Below are 13114 nucleotides of genomic sequence, written 5' to 3'. Positions count from 1 at the left end.
TTTGGAGAAGTTGCAACATTGGATGAATGGTTGCTGAGAATGGGCAATGTAGATATTGCCATTTCATTCTATAAGAGTCGAACCCTTTTTCAATTATGTAAGCACATAATGCAATTGGAAAATTGCTGCCTGATTTAAAAAAAACAAAAAAAAACAATGCAACTCATCTCAGCTGGTATTCTGTCTATAATGGAGTGGAATAGAAATTTCTAAGTGTCTCCAAACTTTTGACTGGTAGTATATGTATGTGTGTATGTATGTACGATATTTCTACGTATAGGCTGTGTTTAGGTTTTATATATTCATACACACACACTCTACCAGTCAAAAGTTTGGAGAAACTTACAAATCTCCATTATAGACAGAATACCAGCTGAGATCAGTTGCATTGGGGTTTTTTTTTGTAATCAGGGCAGCAGTATTCCGATTACAATATGTGCTTACATCATTGCAAAAGGGTTCTCCAATGTTTTCTCAGTTAGCCTTTTAAAATTATCAGATTAGTAAACAGAATGTGCCTTTGCAACATTGGATGAATGGTTGCTGATAGTGGGCAATGTAGATATTGCATTAAAGATCAGCCCCACATCATCACATACCCTTCACCATAGCTAGAGATTGGCATGGTGCTTTTTCCAGTTAGCCTATTAGCCTGTTTGATTTGCATTGAGCTCAATGAGCATCAAACAGGCTAATACTAGGCACCATGCCAATCTCTAGCTATGGTGAAGGGTACAGTATGTGATGATGTGGGGCTATTTTAATTTCAAAGGCCAAGGGAACTTTATCAGGATGCACAATATCCTGGAGAGAAGGAAGAACATTTATCTATTTACGATACATTCTTCAATCACAAAGAAAAAAATTAGTGTCCTTAGCGGTTTGATTTTTACTCATTTTTTTTTAATTAAGGCATTACAATCAATTTTCAAAAGATGATTTTATATTCCTCTTTCTAGTCAACTTTAGCATGGGTGTGAATACTTACTATACCCACTGTAATTACAAGGGATGCAAACAACATTCATATGTACATTAGCCATGCCCAATAGGAATTGGAATTTTGTGCGTTGATACATTTTGAAAACCACTGCACCACTTCAATACATGATGTATGTTCTAATTTCTGTACATTTTACATAAATTAAATAATTTGCACATATGTTTGTATGTTGTCAGTCATTGTACATTTAGGTTGAAATTGAGTGATTCTTGACATTGAAATTATATCAAAATTTGTCAATAAATGTTCATACTTTTGTCATTAATGTTTGATTTCGAATTTATGTTGAATTGACAGCGAAGCTTGATATTGAATGATAGCAAAATAGCATTAAAACAACATCAACATCTTGATATCAAATAAATGTTGAATTGACATCAAAAGCTTGACATGGAAATGACATCAACATCATGACATCTTGATGTCAAATAAATGTTGAATTGACATCAAAGTCTGATATTGAATGATGGCAAAATAGCATCAAAACAACATCAACATCATGACATCTTGACATCAAATACATGTTGAATTGACATCAAATCCCGGCAAAACATGACATCAAAATAACATCAAAATGACATCAGCAGAGGTCAAAATCTTGACATCAAATTGACATCAGTACATTGACGTCAATATGACTTTCATTCTAGACCTATTTCGTGACGTAATTTTGACGTCAATGTTCGATGTCATATTGATGTCAAATTGATATCAAATGCCCACTGGGTGTGGTCCTTGCGTTAGCTATTTTTTCCTAGCTCCCGCTGACTAGCGAGCTAACTACTTCTGTTGTTTCATGATGTTTTGGACCTGATGTAAGTTCGCATCATCCAGGCAACACAGCACAACAACGCATTTATTTAGCGTCATCTCCCTCCCCCTGCAAGTGCTGACATTGCCCCACCCCTCGCGGCTCCTACTCGGGTCTAGTGTGAACACAATTACCCGTATTTCACTCGGACATAAAGCTCATGTGGGAAACGTCCGTATCGTGCCTCTACCCGGGTAAATATATGTCCGGGTAACTTCAGAAGTTATGTGGGAAAGGGACTTCTGTTTGCATGATAAAATACCAAGGTCAGGGACGTCACTAGAGGTTATGGGCACACCGAAATGCTAGAGGGGCTCCTTCCGAGCCCTCCGATCATTTTGCCAACAATGCCATAGAACCATAGATTTGTTCTTTGTACAACATGTTTTGTTTACACTGCTTCTCCTCACCAGTGAAGGGAATGTTATAAATTGCAAGGTCATAAGCTGCAGAGCTTGTAGGCTATACCTTCTGACACATGAGTATCTAATCTCGCTTTTTTCCTCAACTGGAAGTATATATAATTGACACCCTCTGAATACATGCCAAGTTTCGTGGAATTCTATTCATGAGGGGTCATACAATAACTTAATTTATGTGTGACTGTACATCAATTGGCTTGTAGATGGCCGGACACAGTTTTCTGTGAATATCTCAAGAACCGTAGGGTATAATACTTTGCCACTGGCATGAGACTCAATTGATCCTGCGCACGCGTCACTATCAAAGTAAAAGCCCCCATCCCCAAATCAGCTCCTGCTGCAGGCTACACAATTTGGATGATTCGGCTATAGGTTTTAAAACACAGAACTGCAGTATCTCAGAAAATTTGAATATTATGAATAGTGGTGGGCCGTTATCGGCGTTACCGTGCTGCGTTAACGTGCAACTCTTATCGGGCGATATAAAAAATATCGGCGTTAATCTATTCTCAAAGTTGGGGTGGGAGCTGGGTCACGCAAGCTAAGATCACTTTCACCTTGATATTTTAGCGCGAACGCCAAATGTTTAAGAGTGCGCCTGAAAAAAGTCTAGGTCGCACTGGTGCACCTGACGCTGCTCGGCTGCTTTCTTTCACACGTTGTAGACTATGCGTGCAACTTTACCAAACAGAAGTAATCCCCCTCTCCTTGGCCGCTTTCTCTTGCTCTCCCTCTCTCTCCCCCTCCCTCTCCCTCACTCTCCCGTGCGCGCTCAATGGACACTCGCGACCCGCCCCTCGACATGCACATTTAATCCAAATAAAACATTCACAATCGTGAAAGCAATGATGGAAGACGTTAGCTAAATTAATATAAATTCCGGTTAGCATCATTGCTGCAGAAAGTTGATTAAAACTCTTACATTCAAGTCACTCTTGCATGAGTTGGATGATAATCTCAATACCAATGTTTTCCAACTCCAAAACTCGAAAGGAGAAAAAGTATTAGCCCACATTGAAACTTACAGTAAACACACGTGGGGAAACTGAACAGTCCAACCAGTAAACTATGATAAACTAGCCAACTATGCTACTTTGTTTACATTTTGAGGTTTCAAGCAGACAGCTGAATTAAAGAGGCAGAGTTGTAATATGAATAGTAGGCTACAATCTGCATAAAGTGTGCTGTCATGAATATCAGAAATGTCAGTAGGCTATGTAGAATAGGCTTATATAAATAATTTTGTAAAGAAAATATTCTCTTACTGTGTTTCAAGCTTTTTCTAGGCTTTTTGTTGTTAAAAAATCATTATATGAAAGGACAGCAATAAAAAGGTGACCTTTTAGCGTTAAAGGCGATGCAATGAAAAATGAAGGTGTACCTAAATTTTGCGCTGGTGCACCTAAAATTAATCTAGATTAATCTAGATTAATTTCAAGATTACAGTGAGATTAATCTAGATTAAGAAAATTAATCAATGCCCACCTCTAATTATGAAGCAGTTCAATATGTTCAAGTTCACTTTGTCACAGAACCAAGTAAGTAGAATAACTTTTTTTGTGTTATTTGTGTACTAAATTCAGGTTTTTCATAAAGAAACTGTCAAAATTCCTGAAGCCAGGAGCTTTCATAGCAGTTGATTTGGACATTAGACATAATGGGCTCTATTATCAGGATAAAATGGGCATTGTCGCAAGTCACTCGCGGAAGTTCCTTTGGGGGCGGTCCTAGCGCAAAAGGCTATAATGACTGCGTGAAAAGTGAACATTGCGCTTGGCGCAAAGTGAAAAGGGGTTGTCTTCATTTAGTTAATTAGTCGTGGGTGTCTTTTGGGCGTAGCATGCAATAAACCAATTAGATTTCACACTCTCATTCCCTTTAAAAGCCTGGCGCATTGTTCAATGGCCTGTTGGTATTATCATGGCGGATTTACCTGGGTGTCCAGAAGAGACCGATTTGCTCGTGCGTGAGGCATGGGCTGCGCGTAATGGAGGCTTGGGAAGGCTAAGCCTTCCCAAATTTTATGCTGGAAAATTGTGAAAATAATGTACATGATGTGTGAATATTATTTTCAAACACGGTTAGTTCCGGTCCTTGATGATGACTGGCTGAATCACGTTCGATGCTGTTATAAAATCCAACACAAACCTACACCTTGACCGCATTTCGTTAATGCACTACCACAACTTGCACGAAAGTTAAAGTGGTTGCGTCTCGATGTTGCATGGCAACCAACCATTCATATGGAGGAAATATTTCTTGGCGGAAGAATGATTATCTATGAATACATCGACGTACAGTTACCGTTTTAGAAAAGCAATAAGCCACTCGAGTCCGTAGTTTACACTGATTTTAGAACAGCTAAGGGGGGTCTTAGGCACTTGCCTACGGTCTCTCGGGGCTTGTGACTTAAAGGAGCATTTCACCCATTTACATTAAGCTTTTTATTGTTAGAAACCCAGTCATATTTTCGAATGGTCGTGCATCATTCCCTCATTTTCCCCTGAGATGGGAGAAAAAAGCCGAAAATGTATTTTTGGGTCATGTGGATAAAATCCAACAACTCCCAGAATTCCCTGCCTTTCACTGCCATACCAGCACCCACCAGGAAGTAGACAAGTACACAGAAGGACTCATTAATGTAACATTTTGGCATTAATAACGATTCTAAAATTAAAACGATCATTGTTTTATGTTGTACTCAATCTTGTGGCCATATATCAATGTTGCTGGTCTTCAAAAGGAATTAGCGAAAAAATCGCGAAAAAAACCAAAACGTTAATTAACATATTTCCATGTCAAATGTCCCGCAAATTGACAGCATATGCTAGAATACCCGACCTTTAACAAGTATTGGTATTGCTAATACTATTTGTGCAATAACTTGTGAATAACATTAGGATAACTGACCTTGTGAGAGCTAGTCCATTCTAGTTTGAGCTAGCCGGAGCTAGCCCAGGTAAAGGCTAATCGACAGCCAATGATCCTAATCGACGTCCAGGCTTGCTGCAGGCCTTGATGGAGGCCTTGATGTTCTGTGCTGTATTACAGCTCGTACAGGTCATCTCGTGCATCAAATTCACATACCAGATCTTCAGAATTCCCATTTGCCATATCAGTTTCAATATCAGCATTCAATGAATTAGTATTTAATATTAAATCGTAGTTACTTATCAGCTTTCTCCACTGACCGGGAGCCTATAGCTTCCAAAAAAGATGGCGGCTATATATTTTAGTTTCTGCAAGTGAAGTCCCACCGCTAGCGCCCCCTCTTGGAAAAATGAGGAAAGTGTTTGTAGTTTCATCTACTCGACAAAGATATAGGACTTCCTGATTTCAATGATGTAAAATGACGATTTTGACATCATTGAAAGCAGGAAGTCCAACATTGAAAACCGTATTTCTCCCGTCTCAAGGCAAACTGAGGGAATGTTGCAAGGCCATTCAAAAACATGACTGGTTTTCTAAAGATACAAAGCTTAATGCTAATCGGTGAAGTGTCCCTTTAAATAGATTATTTCAGAATGAACGCAGCAGCCGCAGTAGTAGTCAGAAGCCAGTTCAGTATTGATCATTATCATTATTACATTTCCCTTGTGTGTGTGTGTGTGTGTGTGTGTGTGTGTGTGTGTGTGTATTCACACCAAATTGGCATGCCATACAGCACAGCATCCCATTAGCTGCCTGCCATCAGGCTATTTACAATTTTCTATTTTAAGAAAAAGTCAGTCAACACGTTATCAAAATTAACTTAATGCGCTATAGAGCTATATCCACGCGCACATATTTCGTCTGAACAGGAGATTACGCACGCAGGCGCGCAACTAGGCTACTTGTTGTTTTCTTTTACTCCGCTATCAGCACACAATGTGAAGCTAATTCACTAACTCAATAGCCTACTCATCATGGATATCGCAAGTTCTTTTAAACAAACAAAACAGAAAGGATGGAGGATGGAGGCAGCTAGAGGAGTTAGAAGAGCAATAACAAGGTAGACAGTTGTCAGAATGCTACAGCTGTTTAATGCCAGACGTTAAAGGTACTCTAGAACAAAACTGAAGGTAACTTAACTTGGCTGTGTAATGTTGTCTAAATGAGCAGGTCACTGTTTGACGTTATTGTTGTATTATTGCATGTGGAATGGATGTTGTGCTATGTATGCTACTTTTTGCTAACCAATACACAAACCTAAAACCGAGAAACGGACAAATATTATTTAATTATATTCGGGCTGTGCGCTCCTGCTAATGAAAGAAGTAGGGTGTGTGCGCGCACTGTGCACTCTCCATATCCCCAAGCCTCATGCGCTCATAAAATAGCCTTTCAGCTATGCGCAAGTGATTTCCGACAATAGGTTTTTCCTGGTCAGTGGCGCACTTACTTTCTGCATCCATACTGTATATTAGCGACTGGCGAGCTTTGCACCGGACCACACCTCTTCTCTTCACTGACACGCCCGTTAGGGTGCAATATCATCTCCTATTTAGAGAACGTACATTTGTGCTGGAAAAATGAAGGATGCGCTCGCAGAGAGTAGTAATTATAGGTTGTGCAAGTCGCGAAAGCTCATTGCGCGGTTGGCAAAATCGGGCCCAATGACTGAATGAGAACCAACTCCCAGGTCAGTAGGAGGACACAAAAGACAGTTATCTTAATACTTTGTTGGCTGGTCATAAGTTGCTCTTTGTGATCAATTGTGCATTCTGTGATGCCTGTAGATTCACAGCTTGGCATCGGCTTCACAACAAGAACCACCTTGGACAGTCTCGTTGAAGCTGGTCATGTCTCCCCTGAAGTTCTTAAGAAGTTCCACATATGGCAGCATGTTTCTTCATAACATCAGTGGAGTATGCCCTGGCCAGGGTCAGCCCAATGTTCCCACATTTCTCAGACTTTTTTTTTTTCTTTTTTACTGAAAGTTGTGAAAATTAGGCCTCATGTTCCCACAGTATTCCAAGTTGTGGACAGAAAATGGATGTTGCTGTAGTTTATGTGCAGTACCTTGTTCGAAGGTATCCATCCTACCATCATTATCGTGGAGAAATATCAATCATACTCAAAGCATGTTTAGATTTATATATATATATATATATATATATATATATATATATAATTATAATTATATATTAATAAATTATATATTTATGGCATGAATACTTTCATAGCAAGAACCCAATTTATACTCCAGCAGGATTCACGTGTTTCATGGCATGATTACATTTTCCTTATGCAAGGTTATGCTTCAATCACTTTAGTAATTTCAACTTATATATTTTTTGCAGTTGTTTTTATTTCAATGTCTGCCATATTCAACAAATGTTTGCAATTATTCTGGTGAATGGGGCTCTGGTATGAACTGTTTTCTACCACTGACAAATTGACTCTGTCATCCAGTAGGATACAATGGAGAAGTTTTGGGTATGTTTTGGATAGATACTGATCAAGAAAAGTAGCTGTGTGCACATTCATTTCTTGCATTTCCCCTTGGGGATCAATACAGTATCTATCTATCTATCTATATATATCTATCCCACCTTACAGGTGGAGGACAAATGGAGAGATGCTAGCGCAAGGAATATAATGTCTGCGAAATTTCCCAGGATATTAAAGGAATATTTCGGTATTTTACACTTTAAGCCCGTTTTCTGTATTGCCTAGCATGAACACGAGTGTTTGACACCGAAATATCGACGATTGAGCCTGTTTGTGCATTTCGGCACCTTTAGAATGTTCTCTGTATGGCATTAACATTGCTCCCTATGTGCATAAACTATTCTGTCCTTAAAACACCCCTAAACGTTCGTTTTTAAAAGTGTGCAGCTCACCGAGTGGTTACTGGTCTTCAATGATCTTCTATAGCAAGTTTCGCAGTGAAATTCAAATTCTGTTGTGTTATATTAGGCAAACACGGTTGTGAGTTATCTGAAAAATTACTTCCGGGATTTTGAAAATCCCTGATAAACTATGACTGAAGCTACATTTCGCTGTCAAACTTGCTATAGAAGATCGTTGAAGACCAGTAACCACTCGGTGAGCTGCACATTTTAAAAAACGAACGTTTAGGGGTGTTTTAAGGACAGAATAGTTTATGCACATAGGGAGCAATGTTAAGGCCATACAGAGAACATTCTAAAGGTGCCGAAATGCACACACAGGCTCAATCGTCGAGATTTCGGTGTCAAACACTCGTTTTTAGGTATTCATAAACCAGGTCTCAATTACCAGAAAATGAAATGTGGATCCCAGACCCAAAATCTCAATGTTGTAGATTGAGATGAGGAGGCATGGCATTAGCCAGGCTAACCCGGATCAAGCTGTTGCTTTGGACAGGCAGATCGCCATGGGGTTGGCTGTGGCTCAGAAAATAGAGTGGGTTGTTCAGAACTCCTCCTACTCTCTTTTAGTGTTGCTGAACTGTTTCTCGGAATAAAGTTAGTTTTAAAAATAGAAAATTTACCGGTTACAGACCTCATACGGCTGCAGCTCTAAAAGATGATTCCAGTACTGATCAGTCTGAAACCACATCCAGCTAGAGCAGTGTTTCTCAACCTTTTTTGGACAAACGCCCCCTAGCCTCTCCATGGTCCCGACAGTGCTAACTAACACTTAAACATATTTTGCTTCTAAACCTTAAAATGCTGACATTTTACACTTTCAGACATGTTTAAGTAATGATTCATCTCTCGTATGGTCATGTGATCATTGCATGAAACAATAAACACGAGTTGTGATCACAAAAAAATTACCGCACATAAGATTTTACTTGCCGGTGTCAAAAACAGGTTTGCGGGGATAACGTTGGAATTCGATGACGTCATGGCACGAGATTTCCTGTGGTTGGCAAGTCTTGAGTGTTGAACAAACTGACGACATATGACATTTCAGATGTGCATGGTTTTCGAGGAAATCGCTATGTTACTTTCGTCCCGCGTTTCAATCGACCCGGCTCTCCCCGCCTAGTTTCAGTTTCTCTCGCGTAAACGCGCACATGCATGCATCGAATGCACGCTCATACCACCACTTAATTGCATGCCTGTATGTTTGAAGACGCCAAATTAGCGAGTATTTCCTGGTTGCAGAAAGGTTTGTTTTATTTTCCTGTCGGTCGGCGATTGCTTGATCAATTGCAAGTCAGACGAAGCGCCAGGAATAATTTCACTCTGTGGCTCCGTGGGCCTGCAGTGTTCACGTTGCGGACCGATGCCGGTCTGCGGCCCATAGTTTGAGAAACAACTAGTAGCATTGCCATTAAGTCAATAATTTGCACAAAGACATTGTTTTAATCAAAATTCAAATGAACACTGTATGTGTAGTCGCTGTCAGGTACTTATAAGGCTGGGATTATACTTGCCGTTAGACCAAGCGTAAGCGTATGCGTCCGTGTGCGACCTGCTGTGTCCTGTGTACAGACTCGCTGCAGCATTACGCACCTTACTGGAGGTCTTCACCAGGGGGAGACTAGTAGCCTAATATCAGATGTGGATGTGGCCATGTGCCATTGTTTACTCTCATGATTGCCCCCAGCTTTGATGTCGATAATGCATCTTGCAGTCACTTTGTTTTGGCAATGATCGCCCCCTACTTTCTTGTCAGTATTGCATCTCGCGGACGCGTCGTGTTCGCTTGCGACGACGTGCACGACCGACGCACCAAACGGCCGCAAAATACGCGAGGCAGCCATGATGCGTACACGAACGCGTTGTCTACGGCAAGTCTAAACGTGCCTTAAGTTGAGATGAATAACAGTGATTCACGCCCCCCATTTGTGCCCGAGCGCCCCCCTCTATGCTGACTCGTCCACACCGCCCCCCAACACTGTCCGAACGCCCCCTGGTACCGCCCCCGTTGAGAAACCCTAAGCTAGAGAGAAAGGGAGAGAGACAGGGAATGAAAAATATGAACTACAAAAACAACCAGGAAGACCAAATGAACTATCCCCAATCCCACAGTCACAACACTCTTTTCTTTTTCTTTTCTTTCTCACTACAGCACCGATATCCTCACCACTGACTTTACTGATATAACTCACCCCACTGTGGTTTCAGTTGTTGTGTTATGGTTATAACCGTTTAGTAAATAAAATACTTTTGCCATCAGCATATATTTATTTCTCATCACTTTTGAGGCGGTCACGACAACTTGAATTTGAATCCGGGACCTCTCACAACCAAAGTGAGAATTGTAACCATGCTGAAGGCTCTTTACTGTTGTTGTCATTCTCATGTATAATTTACAAATGAGCATTTGTAAAACTGAAATGATATAGAAAGAGAACACCCATCACTGGATGCTATTTATCCAAAATCAAACATCCAAAGACATAACCATTCAAACGTCAGCTACAAAGGTTTATTCTACAATACTTGATTAAAGTGATAGCCTTAGTAATAGCTGTACACAATTTATAACGTATGAAGTCCACCAGCTGCTCATACTGTGGCTAGTTTGGCAGTATTAACCTGGAAATAAACAAATTATATAAAATGTAACATAACAGAATACATTACGTGACACTTGTGGACGGTTATCAGGAACTGTTTGATATTACTAGTGAAGCTTGCATAGGAAGGATAAGCTCGGGCTGCAAGTTTACGACGTAATCAGCTAAGCATTTCCTGTTTCCTGTGAGTTTCTGACTGCCTACATCCCCTTCCTCCATACACAGTTTATTGAATTGTTTTGCCGGAGCAACGCCCACTGGAAACGTCTGCCGCGCAGCAGCCGCACAGGGATAGAAAACTATTCTAAAATCCTGCGCGTCAAGCCCAGACTGCCGAACACCGCTGAACGCTGCTTCTGGTGGGCGCCGGGCTAGTCTCAACACTTAAGAGATGCAGGTTTCCACAAACACATTAATTTTATCATGAATAGATTCAAATTGACCATGTAGCCTAGTTAAAAGGATAGCATCAGTAGACTATGGCAATTGTGACACCGCCTCTAGAGGCTTAGTACAGCAGTGCACGGGGTACCCCACAAATTTGATCATTCACAGCACAGCAAACAAGGGCAATGACCCAATATGCAAACACACAACAAAATTACATGCAAAACCAATACACCAATCAAGGGACAGAGCAAAAAGAGAACTATATAACAGAAGTAAGAGCCCCACATGTAACCCTGTACTGCCCCCAGATGGTATTAGACAAGACAACACTGATTACATGTCCAAACAAAAAGACTAAACAAAAAACAAAGATTAAACCAAAACAAAACCCAATAAACCCCCACTAATGGAAACAATAAAAGACAATACAATAAGTATACACACTGACAGGCAGACAGACAGACAGACAGACAAACAAACAAACAAACAAACAAACAAGAAAGCACCCTTGGACGACAGTCACACATATAAACACATTCGCTATGGGGCCTGTACTACGAAGGGAGCTCAACCTACCCAGATGTAACCCAGGGTTACTTTGCTAAACCGGGGTTGACAAAACCTGGTTATCTTCATTGGTGTTAATCGGTACTACGACGCTGAGTAAGAAGTTGATTTGTTGAACTGGGGTTAACCTCATCGGAGTTGGTGCGCGTTCACATAAAATGGGCGGGTTGCTGCGCAAATCATCACTTTTAATGATGACGCGATCACGTTATTTTACGGATAACCAATGCGCAATGATTATAAAAAGTTGCGAGGAATTAAAACCCACTTTACGATACATCAAATACGTCGGCAGCAAACAAAGCAAGACAAGGCTGTTGGCACGTAGGCTATTGCAGATCGGATATATGAAAGTAAAGTTTTATTTCATGTTCCTTAAATAGCCTATGTGTTACGGAGGATTAATAGCTTGCAGAATGTCTGAAATGTGTTGAAATAAATAGCCTACATTTTGAGTTCATACGAGTCCTACAGATGCAACACAATTCATGCCATGTATATTAATAAATATGAATACAGGATAATTGAATGTTTAGCCCCATTGCCTGATTTAGTGTATGCCTATCTTGTGAACGTTTTAGATGCAACGGCAGTGCCGCTGGCAGCAGGTGAAAATGAAACTCAAAAACATTCAGAAGGTTTATGGGCCTAGCTTGCATTAATATTTCTTAATTATGAAAATATGTTATATTGCCAATGCTTATAGCCTCCACTTTGCCTCGATCAGCTGACAAATGCAACGAATTCCCTCGGCTGAGAATGTATAGGCTATCTTTCATAGAGAATATTATATGGAGAAAGATTCTGGCGGTCTTTAAAAACCCTCGCCTTGCGAAGAGAGGCGCTTACAATTTGCGCTCCAATAATGTATCTTCAAAGTAGCCTACGTCGACATTGTGGGGTGTGGTTAACCGCAAACCTCGGGTTAACCAAGATCATAACCTGCTCGGAGCAGGTTTGAGATGCAGCGTAAATTGCCATGGCAGCATACCTAGGTTAAAACCTATCCACCTTTCGTAGTACGGGTTAACCGGGAAGTTACGCCACACGTGATCAACTTACTCTCGAAGTTACCCAGCTAAGCCAGTAACCCCGCTTCGTAGTACAGGCCCCAGGAACCAAATGCTAGGTTACACTACACACGCACTCTTACTTTAATCACGTTTCAAACACGCATACAGACTCACCCAGACAACAAACACTGCAAGCGGCAAGCACACTGATCTCCCAACAGGAGGAAGCCGTAAAGGAGTAGCAGAGGAGCAGCAGCGAGAGATAACATCAATTCCAACGCCCACCAGAAGCGTACGCGGCGCGCCGTGCCACGAAAAAAAAAATAGAATTCCGTTGTTATCAATGGAGCAACGCCCACTGGAAACGTCTGCCGCGCAGCAGCCGCACAGAGATAAAAAAAAAACTAGACCGCCGAACACCGCCGAACACCGCTGAACGCCGCTTCAGCATTTCTTCCAGTTTCTCCA

At 40.8% G+C, this 13114-nt stretch overlaps 1 protein-coding gene across 3 annotated transcripts in view; it reads right to left on the bottom strand.

The window, feature by feature from the left end:
• Window positions 1–12858, bottom strand: part of LOC134091253 (uncharacterized) — a 30115-nt gene extending 17257 nt beyond the window's left edge. The window contains exon 1 of one of the 3 annotated variants that reach the window (XM_062544319.1): window positions 12821–12858. The gene's annotated coding sequence lies outside the window, so the exon portion shown is untranslated. Of the gene's footprint in view, window positions 1–8704; window positions 8742–10743; window positions 11606–12820 lie in introns of those variants that run through there. The other 2 variants (XM_062544320.1, XM_062544318.1) reach the window with 2 other exon arrangements.
• Between the last annotated feature and the right edge of the window lie 256 nt (window positions 12859–13114).

The sequence above is a fragment of the Sardina pilchardus genome, chromosome 1 (assembly GCF_963854185.1).
Source record: "Sardina pilchardus chromosome 1, fSarPil1.1, whole genome shotgun sequence".
Lineage (NCBI taxonomy): Eukaryota > Metazoa > Chordata > Actinopteri > Clupeiformes > Clupeidae > Sardina > Sardina pilchardus.
This window is presented reverse-complemented; position numbering and strand designations above follow the sequence as displayed.